Below are 12,889 nucleotides of genomic sequence, written 5' to 3'. Positions count from 1 at the left end.
GACTGAAGCTTCACAGAGATGTTCTATCTCTTAATTCTGAACCTGTGAATTCTAGATTCTTCAGACTGTTTTACATCTCTACTGCGTTTTATTATTATGTTCTTGTAAGATTTCCTATCATTGTTCCTTAATTCTAATGCACATGTGCCTGCTCCGCTCTATGTCTTTCCGTAAGGTAAACCCACCTTTCTTGGAATCATTTTGATGAATATTTGCTGCAGTCTCACTGTCAATTATATCCACTCTCTAGATAATGTGACTTGAACTATGTTGTGTTCTTATATTTATACATACCGTGCGTTAACAATAAAGAATCATATTCTGGGAGAATTAGAACTTTTACTTACAGCAACAACTAAAAGCACGTTTCTTACAAAGCCATATGTTCTCGATCATTCTATCATTTCTGTGCATGCTCAGAACTCTTTCCAATCATGCTGTGACACGTCACATCAACACATCTTCCTTTCCTTAAAAAGAAAAGCAATTAGCAACATTAATCAAAGCAAATGCATAATTTAGCATGTCTCTAGCAGTCTCGCTGGGTGTTTATGAACACGAGTAGACCTTCTAAGTGGTTCACACAGTTCTTGTGTTTCGTTGTTATTTCCATGTTTATCTGGTCTGCATCAGTGAACTGAAACTCTGAAGCTGGCTCTTTCTTAAGGTCTTTGCAATTTCTTCTTAACACTGCTCCTCCTTCTGTTTGGACCACGTATGATCTGGTTGTACTTCTTCAAGTTCTGTGGCTTTCTTAATTCCTTCCACTTCCATTTGTAATGAAATACGAATCTTCTTTTCTTCATCTAATTCATTCATTAACTGTGTAATCTCTTTTTTATACTGAGACTTCATCATTTCAATAAAACTTCTCAATTCCTTCACTTGTGCTTTCACTTCTTCAATTGGATCCTGATTCTTGTCACTCTTTGTTTTCAGATCAGTATGGTACTGTACTGGAAAGTTTGGCCTCTGTCCTCCTGCAGAGGTGAGATTGTGATGGCATGCATGGCCTATTGATACATGTGCATTACTTCCAGAGGGCAAACTTTCCAGTACAGTACAATACTGATCTGAAGCCAAAGAGTGACAAGAATCAGGATCCAATTGAAGAAGTGAAAGCACAAGTGAAGGAATTGAGAAGTTTTATTTACACCAACAAGTAAAAGCACGTTTCTTATAAAGCCATGTTCCCGATCATTCTATCATTTCTGCACATGCTTCAAGCTCTTTCCAATCACGTTCTAACACGTCATATCAACACAAACTATATACAGATTCCTTGAAACATCAGCATAATCCAACTTGTCATTATATAAAACAAAAAGCTCCACTTTCTGCTTTTGTGTATCAGAATGGACACCTTCTCAACTTTATTCGTAATATTGCATCTGTAATGTTATTATATCAATGTCAGTAACCCAATGGAACAGAGTGGTGGGCTAGAAATTGTTGTGAGATTACTGTCATCATTCTTTACAGTACAGTGTGTATGAATGAAAGAAATCACAGTTAAAGGTGAGATTAGTTATGAACATTGAGAAATTACACATGGGATCTGGCTAATCTGTGACTAATTATAATAAAATGCCGCTCTGGTTTTAATTATATCAAATCTCTCATTTGTTAATCTTTGTTATCTAGAGCTTTCATATGTTTTATTGGATTTCTGTAGTCCTGTAAATGGATTTAAGAAACTGAATCTCAAGGTAATATATGCTGACATTTACGTATTTTCTAAATATATTATTAAAATTTGTCCTTTTATTATCTTTACCATAAAATCTCTTCCCTTTAATACCCTACTAAATCTTCCCATCTCATCTTAAATCAATATGTTCTAGTTCTTGATTCCCAAACCCCTGGGAAAAAAAGACTGCACTGATTGACACTACCTGTGTCCGCTGTTATTTTATACATCTTTATAAGATGACTCTTCAGTGAATAAAGACCCAGCCTGTTCAAATTTCTTCCACCAGGTTCAGGAGCAGTTATTACCCTTCAAACAACAGGCTCTTGAACCAAAGGGAATAACTTTGCTCAATTTCGCTTGTCCAGTCACTGAAATATTCCCACAACCTCTGGACTCACTTTCAAGGACTCTTTATCACATGCTCTCGATATTTATTTATTTATTTGTTTATTAGTTCTTTAATTTTGAATTTACAGTTTCTTATCTTTTGCACATCGGTTGAACAGCTTGTGAAGGATAGAAGCAGGAAGTATGTGTGTGAGGCCAGTGTTCCGTACTGGGTGTCAGGTGTGGGATGGTCGGGAGACGCCCAGCTTCCCAGACGGCCACATCTGCACCAGGTGCATCAAACCGCAGCTCCTTAGGGACCGGGTTAGGGAACAGGAAATGCAGCTCGATAATCTTTGTCTAGTCAGGGAAAGTGAGGAGATGATAGAGAGGAGCTATAGGCAATCAGTCACACCGGGGCCTCGGGAGACAGACAGGTGGTTAACAGTCAAGAGAGGGAAGTGCAAGAGTCAGATACTAGAGAGTATCCCTGTGGCTGTCCCCCTTAACAATAAGTACTCCCATTCGAGTGTTGTTGAGGGGGGTCAACCTACTTGAGGGAAGCAACAGTGACCGTGCCTCTGGCACAGAGTCTGACCCTGTGGCTCAGAAGGGTAGGGAAAGGAAGAAGGCAGCAGTAACACGGGACTCTATACTTAGGGGGTCAGACAGGTGATTCTTTGGACACAGGAAAGAAACATGGATGATAGTTTGCCTCCCAGGTGCCAGGGTCTGGGATGTTGCTGATTGCATCCACGCTATCCTGAAGTGGGAAGGTGAACAGCCAGAGGTCGTGGTACATATTGGTACCAATGACATAGGTAGGAAAAGGGAGGGGGTGCTGAAAACAGACTACAGGGAGTTAGGAAGGAAGCTGAGAAGCAGGACCACAAAGGTAGTAATCTTGGGATTACTGCCTGTGCCACACGACAATGAGTATAGGAATAGAGTGAGATGGAGGACAAATGCGTGGGATTGGAGCAAGGTGCAGGGATTCAGAATTCTGGAACATTGGGACCTCTTTTGGGGCAGGGGTGATCTGTACAAAAAGGACACATTGCACTTGAATCTGAGGGGGACCAATATCCTGGCAGGGAGATTTGCTAAGGCTATTGGAGAGAGATTAAATTAGAATTGCTGGGGGTTGGGAACCGAACTAAAGAGACAGAGGAAGGGATGCTTGGCTTACAAACAGAGAAAGCTTGCAGGCAGTGCAAGAGGGAGGATAGGCAGGTGACAGAGAAGGGATGTGCTCAGATCAATGGTTTGAGATGTGTCTATTTTAATGCAAGGAGCAGCATGAACAAAGCAGATGAGCTTAGAGTGTGGATCAGTACTTGGAGCTATAATGTTGTGGCCATTACAGAGACATGGATGGCTCAGGGGCAGGAATGGTTACTTAGAGTACAAGGCTTTAGGTGTTTCAGAAACGACAGGGCGGGGGGCAAAAGAGGTGGGGGCGTGGCACTGCTGATCAGAGATTGTGTCACAGTGGGAGAAAAGGAGGAAGTCATGGAGGGATTGGAAAGTTAGGAACAGGAAGGGGTCAATAACTCTACTGGGTGTTTTTTATAGACCACCCAATCGTAACAGGGACATCAAGGAGCAGACAGAGAGACAGATTCTGGAAAGGTGTAATAATAACATGGTGGGAGATTTTAATTTCCCAAATATGATTGGCATCTCCCTAGAGCTAGGGGTTTAGATTGGATGGAATCTGTTTAGGTGTGTTCAGGAAAGTTTCCTGACACAATATGTAGGTAAGCCTACAAGAGGAGAGACCGTACTTGATCTTGTATTGGGAAATGAACCTGGTCAGGTGTCAAGTCTCTCAGTGAGAGAGCATTTTGGAGAGAGTGATCACAATTCTGTCTCCTTTACCATAGCATTGGAAAGGGATAGGAACAGACAAGTTATGAAAGCATTTACTTGCAGTAAGGGGAAATATGATGCTATCAGCAAGAACTTGGAAGCATAAATTAAGAACAATGTTCTCAGGGAAATGTACGGCAGAAATGTGGCAAATGTTCAGGGGATATTTGCATGATGTTCTGCATAGGTACATTCCATTAAGGCAGGGAAAGGATGGTAGGGTACAGGAACCATGGTGTACAAAGGCTGTTGAAAATCTAGTCAAGAAGAAAAGAAAAGCTTACGAAGGTTCAAAAAACTAGGTAATGATAGGAATCTGGAAGACTATAAGGCTAGCAGGAAGGAGCATAAGATTGAAATTAGGAGAGCCAGAAGGGGCCATGAGAAGACCTTGGCGGAGAGGATTAAGGAAAACCCCAAGGCATTCTACAAGTACATGAAGAGCAAGAGGATAAGATGTGAGGGAATAGGACCAATCAAGTGAGACAATGGAAAAGTGTGTATGGGACCAGAGGACATAGTAATGCTCAATGAGTACTTTGCTTCAGTATTCACTATGAAAAAGGATCTTGCCGATTGTAGGGATGACTTACAGCGGACTGAAAAGTTTGAGCATATAGACATTAAGAAAGAAGATGTGCTGGAGCTTTTGGAAAATATCAAGTTGGATAAGTCACCAGGACTAGACGAAATGTATCCCAGGCTACTGTGGGAGGTGAGACAGGAGATTGCTGAGCCTCTGGCAATGATCTTTGCATCATCAATGGGGACAGGAGAGGTTCTAGAGGATTGGAGGGTTGTGGATGTTTCATTATTCAAGAAAGGGAGTAGAGACAGCCCAGGAAATTATAGACCATTTTGTCTTACTTCAGTGGTTGGTAAGATGATGGAAAATATCCTGAGAGGCAGGATTTATGAACATTCCGTGAGGCATTATATGATTTGGAATTGTCAGCAAGGGTTTGTCAAAGGCAGGTTGTGCCTTATGAGCCTGATTGAATTTTTTTGAGGATGTGACTAAACACATTGATGAAGGTAGAGCAGCAGATGTAGTGTATACGGATTTCAGCAAGGCATTTGATAAGGTACCTCATGCAAGGTCTATTGAGAAAGTAAGGAGGCATGGGATCCAATCAGACATTGCATTGTGGATCCAGAATTGGCTTGCCCACAGAAGACAAAGACTGGTTGTAGACGGGTCATATTCTGCATGGAGGACAGTGGCCAGTGGTGTGCCTTGGTGTTCTGGGACCCCTTCTCTTTGTGATTTTTATAAATGACCTGAATGAAGAAGTGGAGGGATGGGTTAGTAAATTTGCTGATGACAAAAAGGTTTGGGGTGTTGTGGATAGTGTGCAGGGAAGTCAGAGCTTACAGCAGGGCATCGATAGAATGCAAAACTGGGCTGAGAAGTGACAGATGGAGTTCAACCCAGATAAGTGGTTCATTTTGGTAGGTCAAATATGCTGGCAGCAGATAGTATTAATGGTAAGACTCTTGGCAGTGTGGAGGATCAGAGGGATCTTGGGGTCTGAGTCCACAGGACACGCAAAGCTACTGCACAGGTTGACTCTGTGGTTAAGAAGGCATACAGTGCAAAGGTTTTCATCAACCATGGGATTGAGTTTAAGAGCTGAGAGGTAATGTTGCAGCTATATAGGAGCTGAGTCAAACTCCACTTGGAGTACTGTGCTCAGTTCTGGTCACCTCCCTACAGGAAGAGTATGGAAACTATAGAAAGGGTGCAGAGGAGATTTACAAGGATGGTGACTGGATTGGGGAGCATGCCTTATGAGAGTAGGTTGAGTGAACTGTGCCTTTTCTCCTTGGAGCGATGGAGGTTGAGAGGTGACCTGATAGAGGTGTATAAAATGATGAGAGGCATTGGTCGTGTGGATAGTCAGAGGCTTTTTCTCAGGGTTGAAATGGCTAACATGAGAGGGGACAGTTTTAAGGTGCTTGGAGGTGTGTACAAAGGTGATGTCAGGGGTAAACTTTTTACGCAGAGAGTGGTGAGTGCATGGAATGGGCTGCCAGCGATCGTGGTGGAGGCGGATACGATAGGGTCTTTTAAGAGACTCCTGGATAGGTACATGGAGCTTAGAAAATAGAAGGCTATGCGTAACCCTCGGTAATTTATATGTAAGTACATGTTTGGCACAGCATTGTGGGCCAAAGGGCCTGTATTGTGCTATAGGTTTTCTATGTTTCTATGTTTCTAAGTGCCATTTGGCATTCTTCAACCCACTTATCCAGCTAATCAAGATTCCCTCTGTAAATCCCGATAATCAACTTCATCATCAATGACATCACCTACACTCAGTAGGCACATTTTTAGGTGCACCTCTGCATTAATGAAAAGATATTGTCAACCAATCTTGCAGCAGCCACTTAAAGCATAAAAGCATACTGACCTGGTCAGAAGGTTCTGTTGCTGTTCAAACCAAACATCAGAATGGGGACAAACTGTGATTTAACTGACTTTGACCTTGGAATCATTGCTGGTGCCAGATGGGATAGTTTGAGGATTTTAGAAACTGCTGATCTCCTGAGATTTTCACACACAACAGTCTCTTAGAGAATAGTGCAAAAAGCAAAAGACATGCAGTGAGTGGCAGTTCTGTGGGTGAAAATACCTTTTCAAAGAGAGAGGTCAGATTGGTTCAAGCTGACAGCAGGGTGACAGTAACTCAAATAGCCACCAGTAACAACAGTGGTGTGAGCAGCATCTCTGAATGCACAACATGTCAAATCTTGAAGTGGATGGGATACAGCAGTACATGACGTCGAGCATATACTCCGTGACTCACTGAGTGTATTTTAGTGTCATCTGCAAATTTATGAATAATGGAGTAAGAGTTCATCATACATTTTTGTTAGAGATTTTTAAATGACTAAATGTAAAGAAAAATGAAAATCCAGGCACTTGGCTCCCATTACACTCTCCCTCTCAGTATACTTGTTCTTCCTTATCATACTTGCATATTTGACTATCTGTGGCTGATTTGAAATCAAAGTCTTTCATTTTATTGTAGACTGCCTCCTCAGTCCTCATGCTGCTCACAGATTTGATGTTGTAAGAAAGGAGAATTTCTGTTCACTTGAGTGTCAGATGGCCTGTTTCACTTTCAGTTCATGCTCTCAGCAATTTACCATAAAAAATACTGCACACACAAGTGTCAGGCTAAATAATATTACTCACTGTTGTACCGTATTACAGATGCCATATTGTAAAATAGGGCAAGATCACACTGCTCACCTGAAGGTGTGCATAGTCTTCTACTCCACAGACAAAATGCAAAGTCTAAAGGGGTAAATGATACCAGAACAGATTGAACTGCTGCGAAGTTGCAGGAAGCTGATGCTGCGTTTCTGGAGTCCTGGAGATGTCCAATATCAGGAACGTTAACAGCAAGCATCTGCCAGGACATTCAGGAGTTCTAGACACAAAAGGTACTGCTGATTCTGGAAATCTAAAGCAATGTGAGAGAGTACAGAAGAGGTTTACTAAAATGTTCCCTGGGTTTCATCTCCTAAGTTACAGAGAAAGGTTGAACAAGTTAGGTCTTTATTCTTTGGAGCATAGAAAGTTGAGAGGGGACTTGATAGAGGTGTATAAAATTATGAGGGGGATTGATAGAGCTGACATAGATAGGCTTTTTTCCATTGAGAGTGGGAGAGATTCAAACAAGAGGACATGAGTTGAGAGTTAAAGGGCAAAAGTTTAGGGGTAACATGAGGGGGAACTCCTTTACTCAGAGAGTGGTAGCTGTGTGGAATGAGCTTCCAGCAGAAGTGGTTGAGGCAGGTTCGATGTCATTTAAAGTTAAATTGGTTAGATATATGGACAGGAAGGGAATGGAGGGTTATGGACCGAGTGCAGGTCGGTGGGACTAGGTGAGAGTAGGAGTTCGGCACGGACTTCAAGGGCCGAGATGGCCTGTTTCCGTGCTGTAATTGTTATATGGTTATATGTACTACAAGAGCTTATTAGGTCAGGCAGCCTCTACGGATGGGAATAAACAGTCAATGTTTCAGGTCGAGACCCTTCATCAGGACCTTGGCCCAAAATATCTAGGAAAGGGTAGCCTGACTAGTCCCTGAACACTGTATGAGACTTTTGTAAGTCACTAGAAATTTCTACTCAAAAGATAGACTGTTCGAGAAAATGGGACATGTTTCCTAACATCAACTCGGTTACTGTAAATTTTTCAAACTGAACAAAATGTATTTCACTGCAGAATAAGGAATCCCGTTCACTTTTGTCACAAAAATATTGCAAGTCAAGACTTTATCACAGATTACAGCAATTTAATTACTGGCCCTTTGTAAATGTAGCTAGGCAGAGGAAGAAACCAAAGGTATATTCCAGGAATATTCTGATAGTCTTTATCCCAACTATTTTGACTTCATTCTACAAAATGTCAGAAACCTCTCTGGAATATTAACGAGAATAGTTCAGAATTCAGAAATACATATGTCTTGTGTAATTTTTATCAGCTTCTACCTTGTAGGCAGACGGTGTAGTAGCATAGTGGTTAGCACAGCCAGCCAGTGATTAACGGTCAACGTTCAATTCCTGCCGCTATCTCTAAGGAGTTTGGACATTCTCCCTATGGCTGTATGGGTTTCCTCCCAAATTCCAAAGATGTACGATTAGGATTAGTAAGTTGTGAGCACACTATGTTGGCGCTGGTAGAGTGGCGACACTGATAGGATGCCTAGCAAAATCCTTGCTGATATGATTTTATGCAAATGATGCATTTCACTGGCTGCTTCGTGATGTGCACATGACAAATAAAGCTAATCTTAATCTTAATCTTCTTTTGACTGCTGTAATTTGTCTCAAAATTGAAACTAAGGCTGCAATTTCGAGTCCTGCAGTCCATGCTCTATTACTGTCTGAGCAGTGGGTTTGCAGAACAGGACATCCTGCAGGAAAAGATTGCAGCAGTAGGAAGGAATAAACTCTTGACCAAATGCTGCTTTTGTGGGAGTAGCCTTCAGGGAACAATTCTTCTCACCTGACATTCAAAGAGGAACGCTGTATGAGTGAAGTGAGGTACCTACTCTTGCAATAACTCCAACTAAGATCACATTTCCAGTCAGTGTCAAGCATTCTGTAGCCATGATTTTCAATGCATGGCAGTTCCGATGCTGAAGATAACTGCAGTCCATCGCCACTGTAGTATTAGGACTGTCACCAATACTCTCCCTTCCAAGATAGTTGAGTACATTTCATTTACACCTGCTGGAGATGAACAGGTGGAGAGAGCTTATGGTTCAAAGTGGGTTCCCAGCTTCTCCATGGTACAGCACTGCTTTGTTGGTGCTGGATGCCAGATCAAAGACGTATCAGGTCTGGTTGGAATTTTAGTCTCTTGATATTAGTGTACAACCATATGTAGTGCATCACGAAGTTTAATCATAGCTTATCCTGGGAGAAGCCATGATGCATCCACTCCATAACAATCTGTTGCGATATCTTTATTTAGCCCATAATGACAGCCAACGGGCTCCTGTTTCTTGACAAGAGATACTCAGTGATGACTTGGCAATGTATGTCAAACGTGCTCCACACAGCATTTAACAGGGCAGATGACTGGCAAGTTCAGTTAATGAACCCCATCGTGAGCCCTGTGGGCCTCTAGGTTTCTCTAGCACCTGTATTGCCTAATTGTTGTTTTAAATAGAGTCATTAACCTCTTCTGCTTTCTGCTTACTTTTGTCAAGATAATTGTTACTGGCACAGGTTTTCCACACTTGTGATGATTTAAAGTGGACTCCCGATTAGTTGGCCCTTGTGTCGAGAATGATTTGTCTTGCCATGTCACTTGGTTGTGCTAATGATGTTCTGTTTGAATTACGATGTATAACTTTTTGTTTCTGTCTCTACATGGGAGTCTGCTACTCCTCTGCACTCGGGTTCATTCATTGCCTGCATGCATTGTGACAGATCCCCCCTTCTTATACCATTTCGAAGATTTCCAGTAATGGACAACAGGTTGTCCTCAAATTCTAAAGCACAAGAGATGCTGCAGATATGAGAAACCTTGAACAACACACAAAAAGCCATCTTGTGGACACTCCAGAAATTTCTCCTCCTGGAATCCAGCCAACCTGATTCTCCCAAACTATCTGCATATTGAAGTGCCTATGACTATTGCAACATTGCCCTTTTTGCATGCTCCTTCTATCTCCCTTTGTAATTTGTAGTCTTCATTCTTACTAATGTTTGGGGGTCTGTTTTCTGTACAACTCCCACTAGGATCTTTTTACCTATGAAGTTCTTTAGCTCTATTCACAATCCTATATTACCTCTTTTCTAATTATTTGATTTTATTTTTTACCAACAGAGCAATGCTGCCCCCTATGCTTTCCTGCCTGTCCTTTTGGTACAATGTGTGTCCTTGGATATCAAGCTCCCAGCTGTAAGCTTCTTTCAGCTTCATTGATGCCTACAATATCATGCATGCTAATCTGCAACTGTGCTGCAAGCTCACTTACCTTATTCCGCGTATTTTGTGCTTTCGAGTATTCAGTCCTGTATACACCCTTTTAGATTTAGTTCACCTTTTTACATTGCAATTTATCCTGTTAACTGCAATTTTGCCCTATCAACAGCCTCTCCTCACTGCACATTACCTCTGCTTATAAACCAGCTGCCTCATCTTCAGCACTGTTATCCACCCTTATGCCCTTCCTCATACACCAAATCTTTGGACATATATTAAACTGCATAATATTCCTAGTTCTGGCCTCACTAGCAAGTGGCATGGATAGTAATCCAGAGATGAGAACCTCGGAGGTCCTGCCCTTTAACTTAGCACCTAACTCCCTGAACTCCCTATGCAGCACTTCATCACTTGTCCTACCCATGGACCACCAATTCTGGCTGTTCACCCTCCCACTTAAGGATACTGAGGACTTGGCCCAAGATAACCCAGACCTGGCACCCGGGAGGCAACATACCATCAAGGAATCTCATTCTTGCCCACAGAACCTCCTATCGGTCCCCCTAACTAATGAATCCCCTATCACCACAGTATGCCTTTTCTCCCCCTTCACTTCTGAGCCACAGAGGCAGGCTCAGTGCCAGAGACCCGAGCACTGTCACTTCCCTCTGTTAGGTCATCCCCTGACAGCAGCCAAAGTGATACATCTGCTGTTGAGGGGGATGGCCACAGGGTTACTCTGCACTGGCTCCTTGACCCCTTTCCTCTTCCTGATTGTCACCCAGTTTCCTGTGCCCTGCACCTTGGGTATAACTAGCTCTCTATATGTCTTATCTATCACCCCTTCAGCCTCCTGACTGATCCAGAGTTCATTCAGTTCCAGCCCCTACTCCTTAACATGGAGTGTTAGAAGTTGCAACTGGATGCATTTCTTGCAATCTGGAGGTCTCGCTGCCTTCCCACATACCACAAGATGAGCTTCCATCTCTCCTACCTGGATAGTTTTATTACTGACAGAATTATTGTGATTGCAATTCCTCTTCAGCCACATGAACAAAACATAATACAGCAACATGCATTGAACTTGATTTCCAACATCGAAATTTTTGACATAAATAAACATACTCTGCAATTTCAAGTAATCAATGCATGAAAGGAGGGTGAACTCTTACTCATACACCGTTGGAAATGGCCCTATTCAAGTATCTCAAAAATCTGTCCTGTCTTTGCTCTGCAGATAATATGTTCAAATATTTGTTTATGACCTCTTCACAAGTTTTAATGCAATTTGTGTCCAATTTTATTTTACTCTAGTAGGATGTTATACATTAAAGGTAACTAGGACATTGCATTTAACAATACTAGTGGATGCATTTTATAGTATAAAAGTGGGCAGCCAACAAAATTGCAGGGCACTAGTGACTTTCTTATTGACTGTCTGTGTTCATTTATTTCCATTTAAACACAGCATAACAATAGCACACAAAATAAAACAGTACACTGGTGAAAGAATTTTAACAAACTGGATATTGTGGTCAATAGAGCGACATCGAAGCATATTATTGGTCTCCAGCTTACATTTCTATTCAGATCTCCTGGTGAGAACCTGCTGGCAGAAGTCAGGTAAATCCTCCGCAGTGAAGCCTGCATGACAGCAGAGTTTCCTGCATGGTAATCTCTTCACGCAGTGGGATCAAAATATGCATTGCTCGCAGAGCAACTGAAAGATTCATTGACAGGCGATTGAGTTATTTCATCAAAGTTACCAAAATATAAATTTTTCTGGATGTTTTTGATATCCAGAAAGCTAAGAAAACAGTTCTAAATCTTTTCAGAACTATCAACCCGATTTAAAACAAAATTGAAGTAAGAATACATTGCAATAGTATAGCAGTTCGCATATGTGCCAGTGAAACATCAGGCTTTTGAACAAAGGAGGATTACTACGCTCATCTGTTGATATGTCTTCACAACTAATGAACTCACTTAAAGGACTTTCTTATCTTGTTATTTCATGCTCTTGTTATTTATAACAACTTATTTATATTTGCATTTCAACAGCTTGCTGTCAGCTATGCTTTTGTTCTTTCTTTGATCCTGTTTACAGTTACTATTCTATAGAATTTCTGAGTATGCCCACAGGAAAAATGCTGTATACTTTATACTTTATTGTCGCCAGACAATTGGTACTAGAATGTACAATCGTCACAGCGAGATTTGAATCTGTGCTTCACACTCCCTGGATTACAAATATTAAATATTTAAAATATTTAAAATAGTAAAAATTAGTAAATATTAAAATTTTAAATTATAAATCATAAATAGAAAATAGAAAAATGGTAAGTAAGGTAGTGCAAAAAAACCGAGAGGCAGGTATGGATATTTGGAGGGTACAGCCCAGATCCTGGTCAGGATCCGTTCAGCAGTCTTATCACAGTTGGAAAGAAGCTGTTCCTAAATCCGGCCATACGAGTCTTCAAGCTCCTGAACCTTCTCCCGGAGGGAAAAGGGACAAGAAGTCTGTTGGCTGGGTGGGTCGTGT

This window comes from Mobula hypostoma, chromosome 1 (assembly GCF_963921235.1).
Source record: "Mobula hypostoma chromosome 1, sMobHyp1.1, whole genome shotgun sequence".
Taxonomy (NCBI): domain Eukaryota; kingdom Metazoa; phylum Chordata; class Chondrichthyes; order Myliobatiformes; family Myliobatidae; genus Mobula; species Mobula hypostoma.
The sequence above is the reverse complement of the archived record's forward strand: the minus strand, read 5'-3'. Positions refer to the sequence as shown.